The sequence below is a fragment of the Mus caroli genome, chromosome 18 (genome assembly GCF_900094665.2).
Source record: "Mus caroli chromosome 18, CAROLI_EIJ_v1.1, whole genome shotgun sequence".
Lineage (NCBI taxonomy): Eukaryota > Metazoa > Chordata > Mammalia > Rodentia > Muridae > Mus > Mus caroli.
Window position 1 is genome coordinate 76358349 of NC_034587.1, and position 14264 is coordinate 76372612.

General features: G+C 43.3%; 1 pseudogene; it reads left to right on the top strand.

Moving 5' to 3' along the window:
* Positions 1-11551: 11551 nt before the first annotated feature.
* On the top strand, positions 11552-12318 carry LOC110285051 (annotated as a pseudogene).
* The last annotated feature ends 1946 nt before the right edge of the window (positions 12319-14264 follow it).

Sequence of the window (14264 nt, forward strand, 5' to 3'; positions counted from 1 at the left end):
TCAGTACAACCACACTGCTGAAACTTGGTCACCAGTAATTTCCCAGTTGTTGAATCCAAAATCAGACTTTAGTCCTCATCATTTTGGACCTGTCTTTTGTCTGTGACCACTATGGGAACTCCCTTCCTAAAGCCCTGTATACTCACAAAACTTGCAGTTCGGTCCTCCCTACCCCCTCTGCTCCCACCTTTTCCTCCATGGTGAATGTCAGCGTTCTTCATCATTCAGCCTGTAGCCACTGCTCCCCTCCTCCTGGGCCTGTTACCGTGCTAGATACTGGAAGTCCATACCTTTCCTTTTTTGGTATATCCTTCTCCTGTTAAGCTCAACTAAAAGCCTTGGTAGTCAGTTTGAGAGTCCTTATCTTACCAAGTACAATGAGACAGACCTATGACCCCAATACCTGAGAGGCTGAGGAGGGAGGATTACAGGTCAAAAACAACCTTATCTCAGGAAAAAAAAAAAAAAAAGGTGAGGGGGCAAGGCTCCAGGTATCCAGATTGTGTCATACCCTTCTTGTCTCCATCTTCAAAGAAAGAAAAGGACTAGAAGAAGCCATCAGAAAACAGGAGAAAGGCCAGGGCCACCTTTTGAAATTAAGAAGTGCAAGAGAAATTGAACCTTGGACATCGGTCACATGTCAGTACAAAGGAATGTAAAATTTTCTGCCGTTGGAAAGAAAACAGTCTCAAGGGACCCTTAGGCAAACTCTTCTTAGTGTCTGGAGGAAAAAAAGGTTAACAGATCTGACCTAAAAGTCTGAAACTCACACCAGGTTTTACTTGCACAGTAAAATGCTGGGCCTCACTCTTAGTACCAACAGGTAAGGGCTTAGGTTTCTATATGAATTCAGAAAGACACAGTTTAAAGCAGTGGCTCATGAAACTTTAGTACGTATTTGGGGGAGGGGACCTTGCATTTGGTTTCCCTACTTTAACTTATGGGGATGTGTGGTTCCTTATAGTTTTCCAGAATTTGCAGGTGGCCAAGGTAGGGTAGCTTTTGATAAGAGGTAGCATACTGTGGTGACAGTCCTGTCACAGGTAGACCTTGATCACCTGGGGTGAAAGTTGGCATGTTCTAACAGGGAAACATAAAAGCAAGCAGGTTCTTTGCAACCGTAAAGGCTCTATAGAGCTTAGGAACAAGGAAATGCTTCAATCCATCCTGAAAAATAAGCATTAAGTAAAACATATTCACACCCATGAAAGGAGCAGAATGGAGGAAATCTACCTGAAGGTATGGAAATCACTCTTGGTGCTTAGCCCGACCATGTCTTGCATTTGTAGACTTTGGCTTGATTATACTGTGGAACAGAATATAAACTCAACTGTGTTTTTAAACTTTCCCCACCAACACTGACTGTCTCAGGGTTTCTGTGAAGAGATACCATGAACAAGACAACTCATAAAACATTTCATTGGGGCTGGCTTATAGTTTCAGAGGTTCTGTCCATTATCATCATGGTGGGGACCATGGCAGGTTCCAGGCAGTAAAGGTGCCGGAGAAGAAGCTGAGAGTTCTACATCTTGGTTGGAAGGGAGCCAGCAGGAGACTCTGGATCACCCTGGCCAGACTTAAGCATTTCTATTAGACCTGAAAGCCCCACCTCACATCAACACACTTTCTCTACCAAGGCTACACCTTCTCCAATAACACCACATCTACTAATAGTGCCACTACCCCTTGGCTAAGCATATTCAAACTAACACATTCCACTCCTGACTGCCATAGGCTCATTTAAACACATAAGTCTATGAGGTCCATGCCTAGCCATAGCACAATGCAAAATACATTTAGCCTAACTTCAAAAATCCCCATAGTCTATCACATTCTCACCAATGTTTAAAAGTCCAAAATCTCTTCTGAGATTAATGCAATCTCTTAACTGTAATCCCCTATAAAATCAAAATCAAAAAGCAGATTACACACCTCCAACATCACACATTTCCAACATCATAGAATATTCATTACTATTCCACAGTGTCATAGTGAGGAAATATTGAACCAAAGCAAGACCAAAGCCAGCTGGGCAAACTCCAAATTCTGCATCTCCATGTCCAATGTCAAAACAGTTTTCACATCTCCAATGTCTTTCTGCTTTGTCCACTTCAGCACAATTCTTTCTCTTTAGCTGGTTCCACTTCCTGTTAACAGCTTTCCTCAGCAGGTATCCCACAGCTCTGGCATCACAAACATCTTGGGGTCTCCAAGGCCACTGCAGCTTTACAGCTTCTTGTTCCAATGTCTAGAATTGACACATGATCTTCTGAGCACCTCCAAAGGGCTTGAGCCACATCTCCAGCTATGCCCTCTGTAGCACTCCAGGGTCTGTTTGACTCCACTCCATTGCTGCTGTTGTTCTTGGTGGGTATTCCATGGTACTAGCATCTCCAACATGCCAAGGTTGTTCACTGCAACTAGGCTTCACCAATGGCCTCTCATAGACTCTCTTCATGGTACCAAGCATCAACTTCTTTGCATGACCCCTTCAGTCCTAGGCCATCAACTGTAACTGAGACTGCACCTTCACCAATGGCCTTCCATGACCTCTCACAGTGCCAAGCCTCAGCTGCTCTTCATGATCCCTTCATGCCTTCAAAACCAGTACCACCCGGGTGACTCTTACATATTACCAAGTCCAGCAGCATCATGAGGTACAACTTTGGTTATCTCTGGAACACAGCTTCTGTGTGCTCTCAGAAAACATTTCCCAGAACATTTTAACTAGGTGATGCTGGTCTCTTCTTAATCACCGCTAATTTCTTAGCTCCAGCTAACCAACTGTCCCAGTAATCTTTTCTACTCTTGACTCTAAAGCCAGAGCCACATGGAAAAAGCTGTTGAGTTCTGTTGCTTGCTGGGGTTGGAACATGCCCCCCTTGTTCTATTATATCCTTCACTGCCTAAGCTTGACTCCTCTGGAATTTGCTTTGTAGACCAGGCTGACTTTGAACTCAGAGATCTGCATGCCTCTGTCTCCTAAATTCTGGGATTAAAGGCATGTACCACCATGCCTGAACCTAAACCTTTTTTACCTGGAACTTGCTCTGTACTAGTCTGTCCTTGAACTGAACAATCTGCTTGCCTTTGTCTCCAAAGATTAAATGTGTATATGCCCAGGCCTAAATTTTTCATGGCCACTATGCCTCAAGATCCAGATCAAAACCTGTGTCTTCCCATGTCAAGATCCATATCAAAAGCCTGTGTCTTCCAGCCTCAAAATCTGGATTACAGGTGTGCCCTCTATTTCTGAATTATAGTTAATTTCAGATTAAAATCCAAATGAAAACAGTAACCAGGTAATAATAGCTTACATGATGTAACTATTATTTGTTCACCTGGAAATACATAAATAATAAGTTTAGGTGGGTGGGATCTTGCCCCAAAATCACCACTCCCTTAATCTGTTTATCTCCTCAAACACAGGATTTAGCTCCATTGCACTTTCTGGTGCACCTTTAATACTTGAACCAAACATTTTGTATTTTTCCTTTTTAAGCTCACTATATTTGATCAAAATGCTCTTCATGAAAGTAAACCAGAGGACAAAATCTATGCTGGGTGTTTCTGAGACTTCCATTGTCAATGCAATTAGTCTGAGTCTCTTCTTCTTAGCCTCCGACAGATTCTTCAGACAAGAGCAAAAAGCAGCAGCATTCTTCACCAAAAACATAAAAAAGACCTCCAGAATTCAAATCACCCTCAGCATCAATGTCTCCCATAGTCCTACTAGAATGGCCTGTTAAGTCCCACTTAAAGCATTCCATGGCTTTCCAAATTCAAAGTCCCCAAATCCACATTCCACCCAACAAAAACATTGTCAGGCCTATCACAGAAACACCCCACTCCTGGTACCAACTTCTGTCTCAGGGTTTCCATTGCTGTAAAGAGACACCATGACTGAGGCAACTCTTATACAGGAAAGCGTTTAATTGTGTCTAGCTTACAGTTTCAGAGGTTCAGTTCATTATCATTATGGTAAGCATGACAGGGTCCAAGCAGACAAGATGCTGGAGAAGAAGCCAAGAGTTCTACATCTTGATTGGAAGGCAGCCAGCAGGAGACTCTGGATCATACTGGCCAGACTTAAACATATATATGAGATCTCAAGGCCCCACCTCCACAGTGACACACTTCCTCTAACAAAACTACCCCTCCTCCAAGAAGGCCACACCTCCTAGTAGTGTCACTTCCCACATGCCAAGCATATTCAAACTACCACACTGACTTAATGTACAACCAATTTTTCTTCACTGTGACAACTACTTTCATGTGATTTGTTCACATGATGTGTATTTGACACCACCTTGTACCACTTATGTCCTGGAAGTGCCAGAGATTGACTAATTAGGAGCCTATCTTCCTACTTAAATCTATAGCTAACGATGCCTATGCCTATACTCTTGGGACCCCTGAGGAGATTTGCTGCTCAGGAGTTTAGTTGGTATCGTAATTTATGTAAAGCTGATTGACATATGACCTTCTAAAGAACATCTTCCTCTATCTGTAGGGAATTGCTTTAGGCCAGCTCCAACGTTTCTGACAGATGGGTGCAGCTCACTACAGAGTGGGAACAAGCAGAGCTGAGAAACACTCTTTGTTTCCAGAGGATTCCAAAGTGATGTTCTAAAAATAGAGGAACTGGGAAACCAGGGTATTTTCTTTCTTTTTCTAGTCTCTATTTAACAGTCTTCACACCACCAGTCTTTTGGTGGTGGTGGTGGTGGTGGTGGTGGTGGTGGTGGTGGTGGTGGTGGTGGTGGTGTTTTTTGATTTGTTTGGAAAAAACAAATCAAAACTTATGGTCACGAAGAAATGTAGGGCAATTTCTAGCCAATAGCCAAGCAATTTTGCAGTGGATGCCAACCCCAGTGTCCCCAAATCCAGTTCAATTTTGACACTGTCATCGGGGGTGATCCAGTCCCACTTACAATTAAAGTTCCTTGTCAGTCACTTCATGCTTACTTGGTAGGGTCCAGCTTCCCATCGCTGTTGACATCTCTCCTCCTTGTGTTGGAATGACTTGGAATGGTGGTGCTAAGAACTCTGGGAAACATGCCAACTGGTTTATTTAAAGGAAATTACAGAGCACTGGTGAACACCAGAGAGAAGAGATGCCCAGGAATATAGGAAGGGCAAAGCCATTTGCTTCCAGGAAGAGCATGAGAGTCCAAGAACCTCCAAATTCCTATCATCAAGATGCTCCCTGAACCCAATCTTCAGCGATGCCTCTTCTTCTGGAGGTGCCATCATGTAGGTGTGATAGGTGAAATCAACGGCCACCGGCAACACCCTCAACCTTGAGCTTTTGGATCCTCCTGGAGGCTGGGGATTGAGGTTGAAGTCATAATTCTAACCCTGATTTAGTCCCCACTGAATCTACCAGGAGACTGCTAGAGTCAGCCAGCTTATTAGTATAACAAAAAGATACCTGGCACTTTGGAGATCCCTTCTCTGTCAGTGTGATAGAGTACCACCCACCTGCCACCTTATTTTATTACTCTCTGCTCTGACTAGTGGAGCGACGTTGGTGAATGCACAGTGTCTGCGCAGACGCACCTTAGCAAGCCTTAAATGAGACATAGCATATTCTATCTGCTGGCAAACAAGTTCATACAGAATAGAGTCCACAATAAATAACCTTACAACAGATTAACAAATTAACTCCATCTATTCCTATATTAAACTTTGCTGTTTTGCCCCACCAATTCCCCCAGTGAACACACAATACCTACTACTTCTGTCGCAAGTGTCACACGTGTTTTCCCAATGGAGTCTCAATCAGAGTGGAACTCTAGGTAAGACATCAAGTTTCCTAACTGAGATGGTAATCCAAAGGCTTCTTCCTTTGGTGGAACAGTGGTGACAGACTAACAGGTGTGACAGTGTTCAGCAGAATGTGAGGAGATAGGGTCGCAAGCTCTCAAAGCTGATTGGCTGGCTGAGAAGTATGTGTCCCGCTCAGCAGCAGCACTGGGGCTGCACGAGGAATCATGGAGTTACAGGACCAAGTCTGCCTCTCATGTTGTCTTGGAACAGGGCTGAGCTTCTCTGTACTCGGATCTCACCCTTGAATGTGTCCCTATTATTCTGTAATATGTTCTGCCTATCTTCTACACTGAATTCACTCAAGGATGATCACAGAACAGCATCATGGGGCACAGAGATCTGTTTTTCCAGCCCAAGGGTTATACAATAGGCTACACAGATGGAGGGGGACCTTTGGGCCACTTGCAATACCTACTACCTGTGTGGCATGTTCACTAGAGAAATAGTTTGCCCAACTATTTGGTGACAGTATTGAATGAAAGAAGACAGAATGGTGGCGGTTGACCGTCACCTTAAGTAACATTAATTCAGCAAATCTGCCTTGGGTACAGCAGAAAGATGAGAGCCTCCTTCGTGGGAGCGCACTTGTAATTTCCTTTATGATAGGATGATCTTGTAACAGATACACTGAAGTCGGAAGACACACCACCAGTGTGGATAACATTCTCCAATAGGTGAATCAGATACAAAGAAATATGAGGGGAAAAGCTGTGTGTGTGTGTGTGTGTGTGTGTGTGTGTGTGTGTGTGTGTGTGTGTGTGCCTGTCTGCCTGTCTGCATGTTCCTGCCTCTGTTCCTTCTTTCTGAGTAAGTTCCATCACCATTGCTGTGATCCTCCACTAACAAGAGATTCCAGAGTCTTTGGTCTTCTTTTTTTTTTTTTTTTGATTTTTAATATTTTTATTACATATTTTCCTCAATTACATTTCCAATGCTATCCCAAAAGTCCCCCATAGCACCCCCCACTTCCCTTTGGTCTTCTAATGTGGACTCAGTGCCAGTGGCTTTGCAGGAAACCTCCAGGCTTTCATTGTTCTGCTGAGACTTTAACAGTTCAGACTGCTGTTTAACAATCACAACTTCTCAGGCTGAGCATCCATTAGGTTCTTAGCCTCTCCAGAAAACATACAGCCATTGTTGGACTACCCAGCCCCAACCATGTAAAACTATCTAATTATAATATATAGTATGCATATATGATAGTTTGTATATGCTTGGCCCAGGGAGTGGCACTATTAGGAGGTGTGGCCCTGTTGGATTAGGTGTGTCACTGTAGGTATGGACTATAAGATTCTCATCCTAGCTGCCTAGAAGCCAGTATTCTGCTAGCAGCCTTCAGATGAAGATGTAGAACTCTCAGAGCCTCCTGAACCATGCCTGCCTGGATGCTGCCATACTCCCACCTTGATGATAATGGACTGAACCTCTGAACCTGTAAGCCAGCCTCATTTAAATGTTGTTCTTTTAAGAGTTGCCTTCGACAGGGGGTGGGGGCAGGTGCGAGGAAATCAGGAAAGGGGATAATATTTGAAATGTAAATAAAGAAAATATACAATAAAAAAGAATTGCTTTGGTCATGGTATCTGTTCACAGCAGTAAAACCCTAACTAACACGGCATATATATATATATATATATATATATATAATTGTGAACTAATCAATGTTTTAAGTCATTGGTGAATTCAAAATTAGAATGGACTCCTGGGAACTGGTGGAACTTGAAAAAAATGAATCTAGATGGAGATCAGTGAGGCATGTCTTTGGAGGGTTTATTTTGTCCCTGGGGCCTTCCTATTATATCTTTCTCCTTCCTGGCCACCATTAGGTGAGAAATTCCACACCATGATACCCTCTCTGCCACCATCCTCTGCCTTACCTTTACCCAGAAACAATAAAACCACCTACTCTTGACTGAAACATTTGAAAATGTGAATCACTGCAATCCTTCTGTTTTAAAATGTTTCAAGTATTTGTTATAGCAGGAAAAGTCTGGCTCATATATCATCCTTGATCAAATTACACCACTTAGGGCTGGAGAGATGGCTCAGCAGTTAAGAGCACTGACTGCTCTTCCAGAGGTCCTGCAACCACAGGGTGGCTCACAACCATCTGTAATGGGATTCAACACCCTCTTCTGGTGTGTCTGAAGACAGCTACAGTGTACTTATCATATATATAAAATAAATAAAATCTTTTTTTAAAAAAATTACACCACTTAGAAAAATGAGCACAGGAGTAAGATTGTAAAAAATAACTGGGCTGGTGAGATAACTCAGCGGGTAAGAGCACTGACTGCTCTTCCAAAGGTCCTGAGTTCAAATCCCAGCAACCACATGGTGGCTCACAGCCATCCACAATGAGATCCGATGCCCTCTTCTGGTGTGTCTGAAGACAGCTACAGTGTACCTACATATAACAATAAATAAATCTTTAAAAAAAAAAAAAGATTGTTAAAAAAACTAGGGTATCTAAGGAGAAGGACTTTTCCTGGAAGAGGCAGGGTCCAGACCCAAATATCCCATAAAGGTTAAGGGTTGCTCCCCCATATTCTCTCAAGCTTGATGTACCAAAGAAGTTAACCATGGCCACTTGCATTTGACAGTAGATTCAAAGCATCCTAGGACAGAAAAGCTTTCAGAGGAAGAAAGAAAGGCCCAACAGTGCCGTGGTCAGAGGCTACACTTAAATGTGTACAGCTGACACTCAGGCAGCAAAGCCCACAGCACGAACCCCACTGCAGTCAGAAATTTATGTGTATGATGTTTTCAATGAACAGGAGTACTGGCATGGTGGTGGATTAGAACGCTACTCTGCATGGGTCTGAGAAATGAGGAGAGTCCGGATACAAAAAGGGAGGCTACGTTGAGTAGAAGAGAGAAGTACGAGGAGTTAAGAAAGGTGTAGGGGTTTTGTTGTTTTGGGTTTTTTGGGTTTTCAGTGTCTGCTTTTGTTTTTCTATTTTTCTTTTTAGTCTCAGTGTCTATATGTGCTTTTTCTTTAGCTTGCTCTCCTCTGTTTGTTTTGTCCTATTCCATCTCCTCTCCATTGTTTTATCTTATTTTATTTTAATTTATTGTATTATTGTTCTTTAGATGTCTGTTTGATAGAGTCTAATGAGACAGTGATGGTGCGGATTCTGATGGGAAGGGAGGCGAGGATCTCGGAGGAGTTGAGAGAAGGGAAACCGTAATCAGAATATATTTATGAACAAGTTATTTTCAATTAAAGAAAATGAGAAAATAAAGAAAGGGGTGCTCAGATAGGTTAGAAGAAGGGACAGAAAGGACATTCAGTGTTTAGTGTGATCTCATTCCGTGATAAACAGATCTGTAGTGTCTCTGAAGTTAAATGGGCCTCCCCAGCCTATAAGCCATGGAGCGAATTGGAGACAGCAGCATCTCCTGGTGCTCAGGAAGAGATGCTTGTACCATAAATAAAGCCCAGTCCCTGACAATGTGCCCTTTACTGACCCAGTGCTCAGCCCCCGTCAATCAATATGGCCTGCTTCGCTGTGAACACACAGGAAATGATCACAGACCTCTGCTGGCTGCAGTGCAAACCCAGGAGCACTCAAATGCATTCGAGAGTGGAGGGGGCAAAACCAGCCCTGAGGTCTAAACTCAGATAGACAGGAGAAACCCAAGCCCTCTGCCTGCCAATCTCAGCAGACCACCCCACGGGAGTATCTGTGTGTGTGTGTGTGTGTATGTGGTGAGTGTGTATGTGTATGTGAGTGTGTGTGTAGTATGTGTGTGTGGTGTGTGTGTGTATGTAGTGTATGTATATATGTAGTGTGTGTTTGTGTTTTGTTTGTGTATGTGTGTAGGGTTTGTGCCTGTATGAATGTAAGGGGGATTGTGTGTGTGTGTGTGTGTGTGTGTGTGTGTGTGTGTGTGTATGTGTTTGTGTAGGATTTGTGTCTGTGTGAGTGTGTGTGTGTGTGTAGGTGTGTGTGAATGTGTCCCATGTGTATGCAGGTACCTGCAGAGGTCAGAATAGGTCTTCAGATCCCCTAGACCTGGAGTTACCGGCAGCAGTGAGTGACGTGTACTCACCTGAGGTGAGTACTGGAACCTGATCTTGGGCCATCTGGAAAACCAGGAATTTTTCTTGAGCATCTCTCTTGTCCCTTTTCATTTCTGACTTTGCCATTTTGATATAGCTTGTGGTAATCTTTTTTGTTTGTTTCTTTTAAATATTTTATTATTTTATTCCTCTTCGCGTGTTTGCATATTTTTCTTTACTGTTAACTGGACTGTTTATGCTTGTACTGGCTAGTTTTTTGTCAACTTGACACAGGCTGGAGTTATCACAGAGAAAGGAGCTTCCATTGGGGAAATGCCTCCACGAGATCCAGCTCAAGGCATTTTCTCAATTAGTGATCAAGGGGGAAAGGCCCCTTGTGGGTGGGACCATCTCTGGGCTGGTAGTCTTGGTTCTATAAGAGAGCAGGCTGAGCAAGCCAGGGGAAGCAAGCCAGTAAGGAACATCCCTCCATGACCTCTGCATCAGCTCCTGCTTTCTGACCTACTCGAGTTCCAGTCCTGACTTCCTTTGGTGATGAACAGCAGCATGGAAGTGTAAGCTGAATAAACCCTTTCCTCCCCAACTTGCTTCTTGGTCATGATGTTTGTGCAGGAATAGAAACCCTGACTAAGACAATGCTCTTTTCTCTTGTTCTTCATATTTTTACCTCCTTCCCTTTTTTCGTTTTCTCTAACCTAGCTCCTGTTTTCTTATTCCCCATCCCTGTCCCCTCCTGTATTTCATTGTTATTATTGATATTTTTACCTTTTTTTGATTCTTTTCACAGTTTATCCTATATTTTTTATCCTTTTTGAGGCCTGGTCTTCATGTAGTCAGTCTGGCCTTGAGATCACAGTGTAGCCAATAATGACTTCAGAAGTGTAGCTTTAGAGACCACCATCGGCTGGGCTGTGGATACATGTCTAGCCCTTACAAGACGCGAGATGGAAACTCCAGTGCTGGAGGAAGAAGTGGTACAGGGGCAGAAGGTCACAGAAGACTTCAGGGAGAAGGAAGAGGAGGGGAAGGAAGAGGAGGGGAAGGAAGAGGGCAGGGGGGAAGGAGAAAAGGAAGAAGACGCCTGTGAAGTGCTCCAACAAGGATTCAAATAAACAGATGAAAGAAAAAGAACTCAGTCCAAGATGTGGATGAAAGACTCAATAACTGGTGTCAGAAAATTAGCAATAAAGGGTGAATAAAAATAAACTAAATAATTACAATAAACCAGTAAAATAAATTCTAATAAACTAAAGTTATAGAAAACATACAGTGCTGGATGGTGGTGGCACACACCCTTAATCCCAGCACTCACAAGACAGAGGCAGTTGAAGCTCTGAGTTTGAGGCCATTCTGGTCTACAGAGTGAGTTTCAGGACAGCCAAGGCTACATAGAGAAACCCTGTCTCAAAAAAAAAAAAAAAAAAAAAAAAAAACGGGGGGAGAGAGAGAGAGAACGAACTACAGAATGATACCGTAGCAGAAAGTTCCCAAGTCTAGGAAAAGAATTCTATGAGATATTTACATATGAGATATTTATAACCACAGATAGACAGGACACTGTGCACTTCATATTGTACTTATAACGACAACAGTGCAGAGTGAGTTGCAGAGAAGCAAGAGATGGAAAGGACAAGTGCCAAGTTACTTATAAAAGACGATTTCTAGTTGTTGCCGCATCCTCTGCGGGTCGCCATGGCTGCCTACGAACTGGTTCTGATTCGGCATGGCATGGCGAGAGCACATGGAATAAGGAGAGCGGCTTCAGTGGCTGGTATGCCGCCGCCGTAGACCTGAACCCAGAGGGCCATGAGGAGGCGAAGCGCGATGGACAGGCGTTATAAAATGCTGGCTATGAATTTGACATCTGCTTCATCTCTGTGCAAAAGAGAACAATCCGGACGCTCTGGACAGTCCTGGATGCCATTGATCAGATGTGTTTGCCAATGGTCAGGACTTGGCACCTCAATGAGCGACACTATGGGGGGTCTAACGGGTCTCACTAAAGAAAACTGCTGCTAAGCATGGTGAGGCCCGGGTAAAGACCTGAAGACTATCTTTCGATGTTCCACCGCCTCCCATGGAGCTTGATCACCCCTTCTACAACAACATCATCAAGGATCGCAGGTACGCCGACCTTACTGAGGACCAGCTACCCTCCTGTGAGAGCCTGAAGGACACTATTGCCAGAGCACTGCCCTTCTGGGATAAAGAAACTGTCCCCCAGATCAAGGAAGGGGGAAAGGGCCCTGATTGCCGCCCATGGCAACAGCCTTCGTGGCATCGTTAAGCACCTGGAGGGTCTCTCTGAAGAGGCCATCACGGAGCTGAACCTGCCCACAGACATTCCCATCGTCTATGAACTGGACAAGCCCGTCAAGCCCATGCATTTCCTGGGAGATGAGGAGACCACGCGTAAAGCCATGGAAGGTGTGGCTGCTCAGGGCGAGGTGAAGAAGTGAAGGCAACGAGGCAGACTCCTACCCTGAAACCCTCCCTGCCTGTTCCTGTGCCTCCTGCACCCTCCCCAGCACCTGCCACACCGACTATGTCTTTAAGATCTTAAGTTTAAGTTGTAGCTGCAGATGGGAACCTGTGGCTCCCATTTTCATTGTAGTCTTTTATCCCCTGCACCCACTCCCTTCGTAGAATCTAGTCAGAATAACACTTCTGGGGGTGCAGGTTCTCGAACCACATCCGGGGACAGCTCCCTGGGCCAGGAGAGTTGAGAGATAGCAATTATAGTATTTCTTAGTTCTTTGTTTACTAAGGGCCTGCTGAGGAAGAAGTCAGGGAGGAACTGTGCTGTGAAGAAGGCTGCCAATGAGGAGAAGCTGCACTCCAGTTTTGTCCCTGGAACCTGTCCTGCACTCTTCCCGAAATTAGGGAACTGGGGGCATAGTCATTGCAGTGCAGAGTGAAAGTAACCTCGTGGCGATCTTAACCCTGCTTTCTCTCTGACCCTAAAGGACCTGCTGCCCCTAGAAAGTTGGGATCAATCTTGTCAAGTTTATGTGTTACATTCACTTTTACTATATATATATATGTATATATGTGTATATGTACATATATGTATATATATGTATATGTACATATATGTATATATGTATATGTACATATATGTATATATATGTATATGTACATATATGTATATATATGTATATGTACATATATGTATATATATGTATATGTACATATACGTGTATATATATATGTTTATGTACATATATGTATATATATGTATATGTACATATATGTGCATATATATATATATATATATATAAGCACACAAAAGCAACTCTGAGGTTGCTAGTGGCCATTGAAACAGTCCTGTGTGGTCACCAGAAAATAAGCCATTCCTCATATTAGTGGGATAAACTCCTTGTACCTCTTGCTGTGTTTGGATCTCTTGCTTTGTTTTATAGAGGTGAAGTGCCCCTCCATCACGTCCAAGGTTTTGTCTTTCACTGTCTGAATCATGTCCCAGCTGCTTGACCCTATCATATGGGTTCAGAACTCGTTTGGGTATAACAACTAAGTCTCTTTCCAGATCAGTATAATAAAGGAGTGATGTGAAAAACAAAAACAAAAACAAAAACAAACAAACAAAAAAACCCGATTTCTACCACAGTAACAGCAGAGCTCTCAACAGAAATCCCAACATTTAAGAAAGAGAGGTTGCAGGAATTCCAAGCTCGGAAGAGAACGTGCCCAGCAGAATTAATATACCTAGCAAAGTTATCCTTTAGCAGAATTAATATACCTAGCAAAGGTATCCTTTACAGTCATAGAAGAGCTAAAGATCACCCAAGATAAGCATAAACTAAAACAATCTACAACCACTAAGCCAACATCTCTGCGATACTTAGATGAATACCATGAACAGAAAAGGAAGAGCTACACGACTGTGAGAGCTTGGGAAGGAAGAAACCTCCCTAGTAGAATAGATATAAAACTGAGACTTAGGAAAGTTTTGGGATAGAGAGGTGGCTCAGCAGTTAAGAACACTGATTGCTCTTCCAAAGGTCTTGAGTTCAATTCATCCCCAACAACCACATGGTGACTCATAACCATCTGTAATGGGATCCGATGTCCTCTTCTGGTGTGTCTAGGGACAGCTACAGTGTACTCATATAAATAGAAATAAGTAAATTTTTTCTTCTGGTTTTTTCTTTTTTTTAATTTTTAACATTTTTTTATTACGTATTTTCCACAATTACATTTCCAATGCTATCCCAAAAGTCCCCCATACCCTCCCCCACACACACACTTCCCTACCCACCCATTCCCATTTTTTTGGCCCTGGCTTTCCCCTGTACTGGGGCATATAAAGTTTGCGTGTCCAATGGGCCTCTCTTTCCAGTGATGACCAACTAGGCCATCTTTTGATACATATGCAGCTAGAGTC